This window comes from Primulina huaijiensis, chromosome 12, assembly GCF_012295235.1.
Source record: "Primulina huaijiensis isolate GDHJ02 chromosome 12, ASM1229523v2, whole genome shotgun sequence".
Classification (NCBI taxonomy): Eukaryota; Viridiplantae; Streptophyta; class Magnoliopsida; order Lamiales; family Gesneriaceae; genus Primulina; species Primulina huaijiensis.
In genome coordinates, this window is record NC_133317.1 from 325,357 (window position 1) to 336,691 (window position 11,335).

General features: G+C 33.2%; 1 long non-coding RNA gene across 2 annotated transcripts; it reads right to left on the reverse strand.

Annotated features, from left to right (window-relative positions):
• Positions 1 to 4,090: 4,090 nt before the first annotated feature.
• LOC140990535 (uncharacterized) lies at positions 4,091 to 8,328 on the reverse strand. 2 transcript variants are annotated; one of them, XR_012177662.1, is made up of 3 exons: positions 6,918 to 8,310; positions 4,554 to 4,788; positions 4,091 to 4,419 (listed from the first exon to the last, which is right to left on the reverse strand). It is a non-coding gene; the product is annotated as an uncharacterized lncRNA (long non-coding RNA). The 2 variants fall into 2 exon arrangements; XR_012177661.1 differs by having other exon boundaries at positions 4,091 to 4,788; positions 6,918 to 8,328.
• Between the last annotated feature and the right edge of the window lie 3,007 nt (positions 8,329 to 11,335).

Consider the following 11,335-nt stretch of genomic DNA (forward strand, 5'->3'; position numbering starts at 1 on the left):
ACCCGCCTAACCCGAAATTTATTTAATTTTTTTAAAAAAAAATCAATGAAAAAAATTCGAAAAAATAAAAAATTATAATAATATTTTAATTTAAACACATAATAACAAAATTTTCGATTTAAATTTGAAAGTTTAATTGTAGAAAATTAAAAGTATATTTACTAAATCAAATAAACAATTGTTAAAAAAATAAAAAAATATACAAAATAAATATTAAATGATGAAAATTTAACATATAAACATACAATAAATTTTGTTCAAACATACAATATATAAAAATATAGATAATATTTTCAAAAAAAAAATTCGGGTCAACCCGCGACCCAACCCGAAACACGTTTAACCCAGCACTAACCCGAACCCACCCAACCCGACCCCAACCCGAACCTAATTTTTTTCGTGTTGGGTCGTGTCGGTTGACGGATCGTGTTGCATTTTGACACCCCTACTCCAGGTAATTAAGCATATAAGTATATATAAGGTAAGATAGAGGGTGTCAAGTGAATTTTCATATATTATATAAAATATGTTGAGTCATAGGTAATTTATAATAAATGTCGTGGTTGTTTTTGTCGATTGCAATAAAAGAATATTATTTATATGTACATGTTGATAGGTAGCATATTACAAGCTATAACTTTTTTCAGAAACCTGAGTCACCACAGTATTTGATGTATTTCTGACAACTGTGATGTTCAAAAAAAGCTAATCATCATTTGTTTATGTCACATCACGTGTCAATGAAATGAACATTGGTATAAATAATATAACAGTTTTGAAAATATATGTATATTTCTGTAATGAAAAGTTCATGTTGTTAGCTAATTTTAAAAGTAACAATACATGTGTGGTTAATAAAAAAAGGTTGGCTAACTGCTTATGAACTTCGGAACAAGCTACAAATAATAGAATAATATAAACTTTTTATATAAAGAATGCAACAGTAAATAATTATGAGTAAAGGGAAAGAAGATATTATTGTCATGTACTTTAGGAAAACAAAGTGTTTTAGAGGGGAACAAATGTGTCAATGAGGTTTTATCATCTGGTTGAATATTTTCATGTTTATTTATATATAGAGCTACATATGACCTATAATTTAAGGAATATTAATTGAATATTTTTATTTTATAAGAAGCATTAATTAGACCGAATGAAAAAAGTTGGTAAATTTTATATATAATCAGTAATAATATATAATTATCTAAGATAGATTTTTGAGCTAATAATTTTAATATGATATTACTTATATGGAAATGTATAGATTTATTTAGTTTGTTTAATTTGCAGATTTGAAGTTGGGAAAGTTTAATATCTACGTAAACACACACACACACACACACACACACACATATATATATATATATATATATATATATAATGTAAATTCTTTTGTATCCAAGGGAAAAAACGCATTACGCGATCGATCCTTTAACTTTTCTTTCTTTTATAAATTTCACAGAAACAATAATCTTGCAATTTTTTTCTACAAAAAATTTAAGATAATATTATAAATTTTCACACCTCAACATAAAGTGGCTCGCTATATATTATCACAATTCGAAAGAGTTAATTATTAAATCTCAAATCTGTCTGGGTTAGTAAATGGTAATAGTGACTCCACCAAAATATTATTGTCTGATTTGCTAACATAAATTTCTACGTGTATTACGATCAAGTCTAGTCTTCTCATTACGTGGAAAATTACATTTTCAATATCATAATTTATACATTTTTTATATTTTGTTTTATTTTTTATTTCGTTATCGATTAATTTACTATTTTACTCTTTAACTTAAATATTTTTTAAATTTAATAACTTTTTACTGAAATGTTATCGTAACACCGGAAAATACCTGCTAATGACAAAATATATAAATGTAACAAGTGTAAATATTCATTGTATCTATTTGATTATTTGTCATTTGAGTAGAAGCTCGGATTTAGGATATTTTCAGTATCATATATTTTTTTGTCGAAAGAGTTTTTATGTACTCGTCATCTCATCCTATTTAATATTTGGTAATAGATACATATGTATATTTTGTTTTGTTGACTTTAATAAATAGTTATCAATATTATATACATTCGTCAAAGTCATAAAATAATTGGATAACTGGCATTTAGTTTGGTTTTTGGCATTTCACAGCGGATGCTTTTGAAAATAAGAAAATTGAATTTTTTGTATTAAAAAAATTATATATTGTTATGTTTCTACACAACGGAAACAAGAGAAAAAATCATAAATTTGTACTTCATTTTAAATTATTTGAAGTAAATTACTTGTTAGACACACTGATAATATGGAGGGTTTATTTTTTTAAAAAAATAAATAAAATTGCCAAAAATAAAAAAATACAAAACTAAAACAAAAATTTAATAACATAAAAAGTCAAAATCGCATAATGAAAAAATTAGGTGACCAATAAACCATTTTTCTCTATAAATACACATACAAAACAATAGAGACCCACACGCACAATTTTTATTTAGAGTAGGATGGAATGGATTGTGACGAAATGTAAGGGCCAAAATAATATAACGGTATATAAAATTTTTGGGAGGGCAAATAACTAATGGTAGTGGTGGTGCTTTCCCTCAGCCTTTTCTTGTTTATGTTTAGCTTCCTTCTTCTGGTGATGCTCGTGGGATGTGTAGCCACTGGCTCCCACCGCCACGACGGTGGCAATCTCCCCCTGTATTTTGTGCTTGTGCTTGTTATCTGGGCCCTTTGGCCTGTTGCTTCTCATACTGATCATTTTCATGTAAATATGCCAAAATTAATATGATGATAATTGAATTTTTCAACATAATATAATTTGGTAAATGATTATTCTTTGATTACCTATATATAAATGTATTTTGGGTGATGAAGCTAATGGGATTCCTAGGCACTGGATTTCACCGATTTGATCACAAAATGAATGATCCATTATCATTATTAACTTTCATTTAAAGAGAGAACCTAGGTATATAAGAACATTTATCAAGCAATCTGTGACACTGTACCAACGTAAATCTTCACAGATAATGTGATGAACAAGTTTAAGATACTTTTGGATAAATGATTTATCAAGCGTTCTATGGTGTCAATGAAAATATTCGCTACTTTTGGATAAAAGACTCATCAAGCATTCTATGGTATCAATGGAAAACTTCGTTGGTATCATAGTTGTAACAACTTTTAGATCATTATAAAGGTGAAAAGGGATAAAATGGAATATCAATACTGCCATTAGATCATAGTTTTCGGAAAATAGTTGCACATAATTTATACCTCAATATATATACCAAAACGAAGCCTAGGACCCAAAGAACAAAAGGCCTCAATCAATTCCCGAACTCCGGCGACGTACAGTGGCGATTCAACGGAGAAAAGAGCGGCGGGTTTTCGAAAAGTGTCGAGAAACACTTCAATATGGGTACCAAAACGTAGCTCTCGTCGAGATCTTTCCAACCATATATTTATTTGAATTTTTCGATCATCAGTGCGGTCACAATCGAATGTCAAATGATACGAAATGGTCGAAGGTTTTTTGGCAGAAAGTTATGGGGAAAGAGAGAGAATTCATGTGTGTTTATAGATGTAGTGTGTGTGAGAAAGTATTAATATATATATATGCATAAAAGAGGAAACCGAATGCTGTAAACGTACACAAGCGCACATTTTGTGACAGCACAAAGTCTTGGTGTGTTGGAGAAAGAATTGAAATCCACGTGTATTTTTTTTTTACCTACAACCGTACCAAAACTGGTCATCACAAACTTATTCATGCTTTAAGTATAGTACTAGGCATGAGTACCTCAATTCTTGAGGTGTTCTACTCAAGTTTATAGTATAACATATGAATGTATATATATATTTTTGAAAGTAACTAATTAGGAAAAAGATTGAATAAATTGGGCAAATCCATTTCAAGCAAGAATCATAGTCATTAAAAAAAAAAAAACAGCACTAAGACTTATGGCCTATCGAGACTCGGCGCTTGCATTTTGATACAAGCTAAGGCGCAGCCCTTCCATGAAGGGCTCACCTCGACCATGAAGGCTGAAGCATGGCCCTTAAATATATGGTGTGCGAAATCGAAAATGAACTGCAAGCTAAACATAACATAGTTCATATTCTGTTGCACAAGAAGCATTGATTTATTTTTTTAGTAGTTAACATATATATCACATTCTCTTCAAATTTCCGGATTTATGTGTATCTTCAATTTGGCTGATTCACTTCAACGTACCGCACCAAGCTTTGACATTCGCACCAAAACCCTGTTGTTCGTGCGTCTTAGAATGCATTGTACTTTAAATAAGACATCAACCACTTTTATGCATTTTACATGGTTCACATCATTGCCTAATTATCAATTGGCCCTGCAAACTTCCTTTCTTCAAGCTGTTGCTTTTCAGCTTCTCCTGTAACTGCAAGACCAACAGTAAATTCTCTTCACCAAAATCTACTGATCATGTGTGCGTCGGATAACTGTCTTGTTCGGCAATAAAAAAATCTTTAAGACGCGAAAGGAACACGATCAAGACATGCTAAGGTAATTTACCTGCTGGAGGACTTTCTTTTGATAGTGGTATCCTGGTGATTTTATTTTTAAAAAAGAGCAGTCATTCGTTGACAACTACATTTGGAAGCCAAAATAATCTTGTAGTAACAATGACAAATTATTCAAATAATCACCTTGTCGGTGCCATATATGTAATCACAATAATGATGGTAATCGTGGTAATCCGCACCAACATAAAAGGGACATATTTCGTCGGAGTCCAAGGGAAGTCGTACTTGAATGATTGTCAAAAAATATTATTCACAATGGAATTGCTATCACTTCCTGTTAACAATTTGACTTGAATAAAATGTGTTTAGGGACAAAGAAGGTAGAAGAAACATGTTGCATATCCGTGAGCAAATGCAACAAATATCAACATTAATATCATCTAGGATACATGGATAGATGTTCTTTTCCAATATATATCACATTATATAAACTAAACTATTTTTGAACTACAATATTTAACCGTCAAAACATTGTTGGATTCTGCACACAATATTTGAGAGTAATGGTTTGACAGCCTAAATATGAGAAGTTTAACTTTTCAGGATCTAAAACCAAAATCAGATGGCAGAAAACTTTTAAGCACAGACAACCGCTGCAAACTAAGTCATCCATGTTATAGTTATACGTGATATCAAAATTAATATAATCTCGGATACATCGATAGATGTTCTTTTCTTCACTGAAACGCAAGCTTTGCTCCTCGTACGGGTATTTTATTAACAAATGTAAAATTTGCTACAATCAGAGCCATTACGCCTAATAAACTATCAAATTATATAAACTAAACTATGCTCGAACTACAGTATTTAACCGTCCTAACATTTTTGGATTATGCACACAATATTTGAGAGTAATGGTGTGACAACTTAAATATGAGAAGTTTAAGTTTTCAGGATCTAAAACCAAAATCAAATGGCACAAAAATTTTAAGAACAGACAACCGCTGCAAACTAAGTCATCGGTGTTATATGTGATATAAAAAAAAATAGAAAAGATATAAGAAAAGAGTATCTGACATGAACCTAGAGACGTACCGCGATACATAAGACACACAATTTAAGACTAAGTTTAATGGACTCTTGTCATCAAAATGCATTTCCTGCCATTTTGTTAGCTTCAGATTTATGTTGATGGCGATATTAGTTCATGCACGTGGAAGACATGTTGAAAATTGTAGCTAGATCTCTATACATTTTTCAACATCTAGCTATATTTCATACATTGTAGTTAGTGGATGATTGTAAATTCCTTTTTTGATTATATTTTAGCCAATGTAACTCTTTCATTCTTATATTAATCTTCATTTACTATGTATAAATACTTGCCGAAGTAAGCTCTAGCTCATTTACATTATTAAACAAAATCCAAATAGTCTTTTAACTGCTTCCAACAAACAGTCTACGATAAGCACATTCCAAAATACCAACATCAGATTATGAAGTAAAGCTGAACTAATTTCACTTTTTTGGTAGGCTTACACCAGTTTCACCTTTTTATCATTTCAATCAAATGGCCTATGTCCATTACATCTACAGTTCCATTTCCACCTTCTCCAACATAATTAATTGATTTATGGCTTTCCTTGGTGCGCTTTCAAAGCTAAGATCATGACACTATAGCCCAAATAAAAAATAACGATTGCATGAGTTTGGAAGTGGCATGCCTTCTTTCCGAATTCTTACTTTTAAATCATTAAAAATACACCCTGCTTGCTTTGCTTTATTTGTCACTATCTCCCGAGGAGTACTTAATGTCAATTTACATACGATAAAGGTTGCCATGCTGATCCACTTACATATTCACACATCAATCACTGATCTAAAATTTCCACAGATAAAAATAACCATTTGTTGAAAATTAGGGAATAACATAGCGAGTTTTTTTTTATACATACTGAGCATTCTAAGTTCAATCTGCACATAATCTTTTCAAGTGATCTGATAGAAAATCGGTAATCAGTGGATCCATTATAAATCACAGTGCATCGAAAAATGCACACAACATTTTGGCAGAAGATGATGCAGACTGCTACGTAAAATGCCTGCTGTCTTAATGAATAAAAAGTAGAATAAAATTGCAATACAGGGGAATTATGAAGCAAGTTGGAGTAGCAACAAACCAAACAACCCAATGATATAGCTGCGGGTTTGCCAAAACATGTGTCTTGGTTTTGAGTCAAGGCAAATGTGTGTGGGTGTTCTTTTACAAAAATGGTGGAGCAGTTAAGCTTATAACTTATCAAATGATTATGTTGTCAAATCAACTACACAATTAAGAAAAAGGGTAAGAGCAGGGCACCAGACAAGAAAAGGAATACCAAACATTAAGTGCAGAGAGAGAGAGAGGAAAAACCCTTTTTAATCCTTTTCCTCGTGTACAAAGTTAATCCACTATTATTGAACTCAGCATCCTATTCCACAAGCCAGTTCATTTTCCAGCGCATAATGCGAATACAGTAAAGTAAACAAATCTCAAAAAATGCATAAATAGTACTGTTTAGCCATCATTTGATCAAATTATTAAAAGAAAGTAGATAAAAACAACACTTAATTTTTTCCTTTCCTGAGTGAGTCAAACTTCTCAGAAATAGCATCAGAAACAAGGCCAAGCATCATTGCAAATATAAGCAGCCCACCAAAACTAATGGAAACAAAAACAAGCCGAGAACCTATGCCTTCGGAATTTGCATGATTCCCTGAGTCAGCTACATAAGTCCAAGAAAGCCAAAGGGTATCAGCTAAACGATCATCGGTAACGCCAAAAAGCACTAATCCTCCAAGACATATCAACAATAAAGTAGCCACTAACAAAGCAAGAGGCTTAGCATAAGGTTTAGATATGGATACTGCAAGCACAATCCTAGAGCAATGGTTAAAACATGGGCTGAAAAAGAAATGAGAAATATCATGAGGTAAACCATTTTTTTGTTAGATAAAACTGAGAACCTTAAAACTCTCCCTGAATCACTACAAATTTCCGAAAATAAAAAATTCCAATCACTTGATGTCTCAAGAATAGCTCATAATCCTATAAACCACAAAATACATTCCAGAAATTTAGAAAGCCAGAAAACAAGCACCTAAATTTCACGAAAAAATCCAGCCTTTCAACCTAACAGACAAAACCCACAAATATCATCAAACAATTCATTCGTACCTCCCAAGGTGACGCCTTGATATGACTCGAAAGTTTCTAAAATTTGTTGGATACAGGTTGGAGCGAGGAGGTGTTAGGCCGGGATGGAGCCCGCCATGAGCATTGGGGTGCCTCGTATGTAGCAGAGTGGAAGAACCGCCGAGCGTCCCACCTTCCGCACCATCTATCGAATTCAAATAATCAAACGCCTCCCCGATTTCTGAATCTGATGAAAGCGAAATATCCCCTTCTTCCTCGTACTCCTCCACTTCTGGCTAATTATTTGTCTTCTTCGCACCATGGGTAAGCTTTAATTAAGGGTTAACAGAATAGCAATATGTTTGTAGCCCTTGGATAGAATCTGGAATCTGGAATCTAGAGCTGTTGGTTGCAAGCGGCAAGTGGAATATGAGCAGCCTGAGGTTTCCTGATTGCACAAGCTTGCACCCTTTAATGATCGAAATTGCTGTAACTAACGCCCATGCGAGTAGAGTACGATTGCGGAAAAAGCAGGAAGATGGAGTCGAAGAAGAACGAAAAGGAGGAGAAAACCGAAGCGCCCTTGACAGTACAAACGCTTGCTTTGTTGGAGAAAGGAACTTAGGGCACGTGTACCTTCCTTCACCTGCGACCGGGAGGAAACTGGCCATCACCAACTTATTCCCTCTTTTAGTATAGTAGATAGTATAGTATAGATAGATATAGATCACTTGAGCAAAATAATTATTATTCTTTAATAATTGTAATAGAAATATGAAATTGTGTGTTTTATTTGATATAACAAAGAAAATGTGAGTAAAAAAAATTATGCTAAAAAAACCACTTGGCTAAGCATCAGGTGATCACTCGTCTATCATTTTTTTAAATTTTTATGATTAAATCGGCTAACGATTTTTCAACTTTTTTGTATATATTTGACATACATATTTTTATTTTCTCAAATCTACATATTTAACTAAGGCTGATACGCCGAGCCAAGGACTGAAGACATTTTAAGTAAACAATTAATTTAAATTATTGTATGCATGCTGACGGACAAAGCATATAACGCATATATAGCCATAGCATTTAATTTGTCGTGTTTTTACAAGGCGTGCTTCCATCTACGCCTCGGAAAGTCCCATCAAATGTCAGACGAAACGGTTTTTTTTTTTTTTTTTTTTTTTTTTTTTTTTTTTTTTTTTNGATTTTTTTGTGTTCAGTCTCTGGATACTTTTTTAGTACCACATTTTCACATGAAGTGTACAATATTTTGTATGACATAGTACCACAATTTTGTGGATAGAGATTGAACCCAAAGAAATATTTTGATTGAAAATTTTCACCAACTTCCCCTTTTTTTTTAATCAATTACCAATTTTAATTAAAACCCTGTGCCAGTATTATTGATATGGCACGCTTACTAGCTATACTTGTCAACATTTGACTCGCGGTTGTCTATAGTTCAAAACAAAATGCATCGGAAACAGAGGGCTCATATTAGTTGGTTAGCTCATGGGATCGTAACACAGCTTTTTCACTCTTTTGCTTTTGATAGAAAAAAAGGATCAACCACATTAAAGAGCTTCAAACAGCCAACGGATTAGTCGTGGAATGGGATCTCTGGATGCGGCTGTCTTGTGCTTAGAGACTGTATGGAACAGTGAGATGAGGTGCCTTTCATCTTGGATTCCCTAACACTGATCTTGAGCCGGGGAGATCAGAAATGGCGTTGCTCTAAGGATGCAGCGACTGATCAGAAATACTGTGAGCGACATATGAACAGAGGACGCCGTAGTTCAAGAAAGCCTGTGGAAGGTCAATCTGGCCATTCCGCCTCCGAGTACCAATAAAACGAATGTCAAGCCGACACCAATCACTTCCTGCTGCTTCGGCATCTGTGGTGCCTGCCGGTGGTGTATCCAACAGCCTTGGTCTCTCACATCGCCAACTCAATAACCAGCAGGTCGTTGTATCCGATGCCAACAGGTAAATTAAGCAGCATTCTATAGCTTTGCCGTGTGTGCGCTTGAGTTTCGGTTGTGGCGAGTAAATAGTTTCGAAGTTTCAATAGTTTCAAAGTTTATAGTTTGTATTACTTTTATATATAAACACCAATAGTTAAACAAATCAACATATTTTTCTGCATAAACCAAAATATTGTTATACAATATTCTACTTGATTAATCTACACAAAAATCAACAGATTAACTAGCGCAAAACTTAATCGGAAACTAATTAGCGCTCTCCCTAGCATGGGTCGGTGTGCTTTCCGTGGCAAATGCAGCTGCTACAAGTGATCTTGACATGAAACCATAGAACAGGATACTTTGAACACCATTTACAACAAAAAGTGACCTTACGAGAGTATAGACTCTACAAAATTTAAAAAAAAAATCAAGTCAAATTATACTCAGAACCATAAGTAGAAATCATGCCCAAAATAGTTCAATTTTCAAGATTCAATAAAAATTTAGGGCGGCCAACCTCGAAAATTTAACTCAAATCTGGACACGATTTGACCAGGGATTCTACTTTCCAGGTAAAAATTAGGGACCATAGTCAGAAATAAATTAATCCTTCACATGTTGGAGTAATAAGCAAAGCACCTCAAAATTGTTAATTAAACCATAATGATCACACATTACGGTATAACTATATCAGTTAACTATTAAAACTCAAATTGTGTTGGCAGATATTGACACAATGGAGAGAAGGAAAAGTAATATAATCCAGGGCAGACGATGCAAAGAGACACCCTTAGTTAAAATGACATTATGACTCAATAACAGGGACTTTGGAGGTGTGCGTAACCCTCATTTCTAGCAGCAGTAGTCAAATTGGGCTTTAATCACCACCAAAACTTGATATGAGGAGTGGCCAAATATGCATAGCAAATGTGCTATGCTGTTTACAAAACCAACTCCTTCTAATTAAAATTTTTCATTAAAAAAAACTACAAAATAACAGAATCCATTCCAGGTGCGAGGTAGAAATAAAAGCAAGCAGCTGAAGATCTTTTAAACCAATCGATTAGTTGAACAAAACACCTCTCTTGGTAAGATAAAATAGGTCGCAACTTATAGAATATAATTCAATCATTGCACATGCATAACTGCAATCACCTAAACTCAATCCCAGATTCAAATTTCTGGAGCATTTCAAAGTAAAATTGTATCAAAACAAAATTAAAGTGGTTCATTTCATTAAACAAGACAATTTTTTTATTATGTGAAAGGTGAAGAGGCGCATTACTTAAAAATTACAATGGCACTTAATAAGCTTTTTAGGGTCTACTATCATCCACCGCTTTCTCATGTAAATTCCCTTTGGATGGGTTTATTAGAGAGTAGAAAATTTGGAATCTTTCATACAAATCCACTGTTTTATCTGAAAAACTTATATATACAGAAAGTAGAGATCCCTTGTCCGCACGTATTTTTCCTACCACAACAATGGATTTTCTCAAACCAAAACCTCTTATCCAAAGGTTTCAATCTCGTTTTCAACAGCATTATGTTCACAATCACCATTCTGATTGTCAAATATGACGCACCGTATTAAAGGTAACAAGAAAACATACCGACAAAACACACATGATATTCAAATATTCAAGAAATAAACAAAATATATAGAAAACAGATATATAAAAGGGT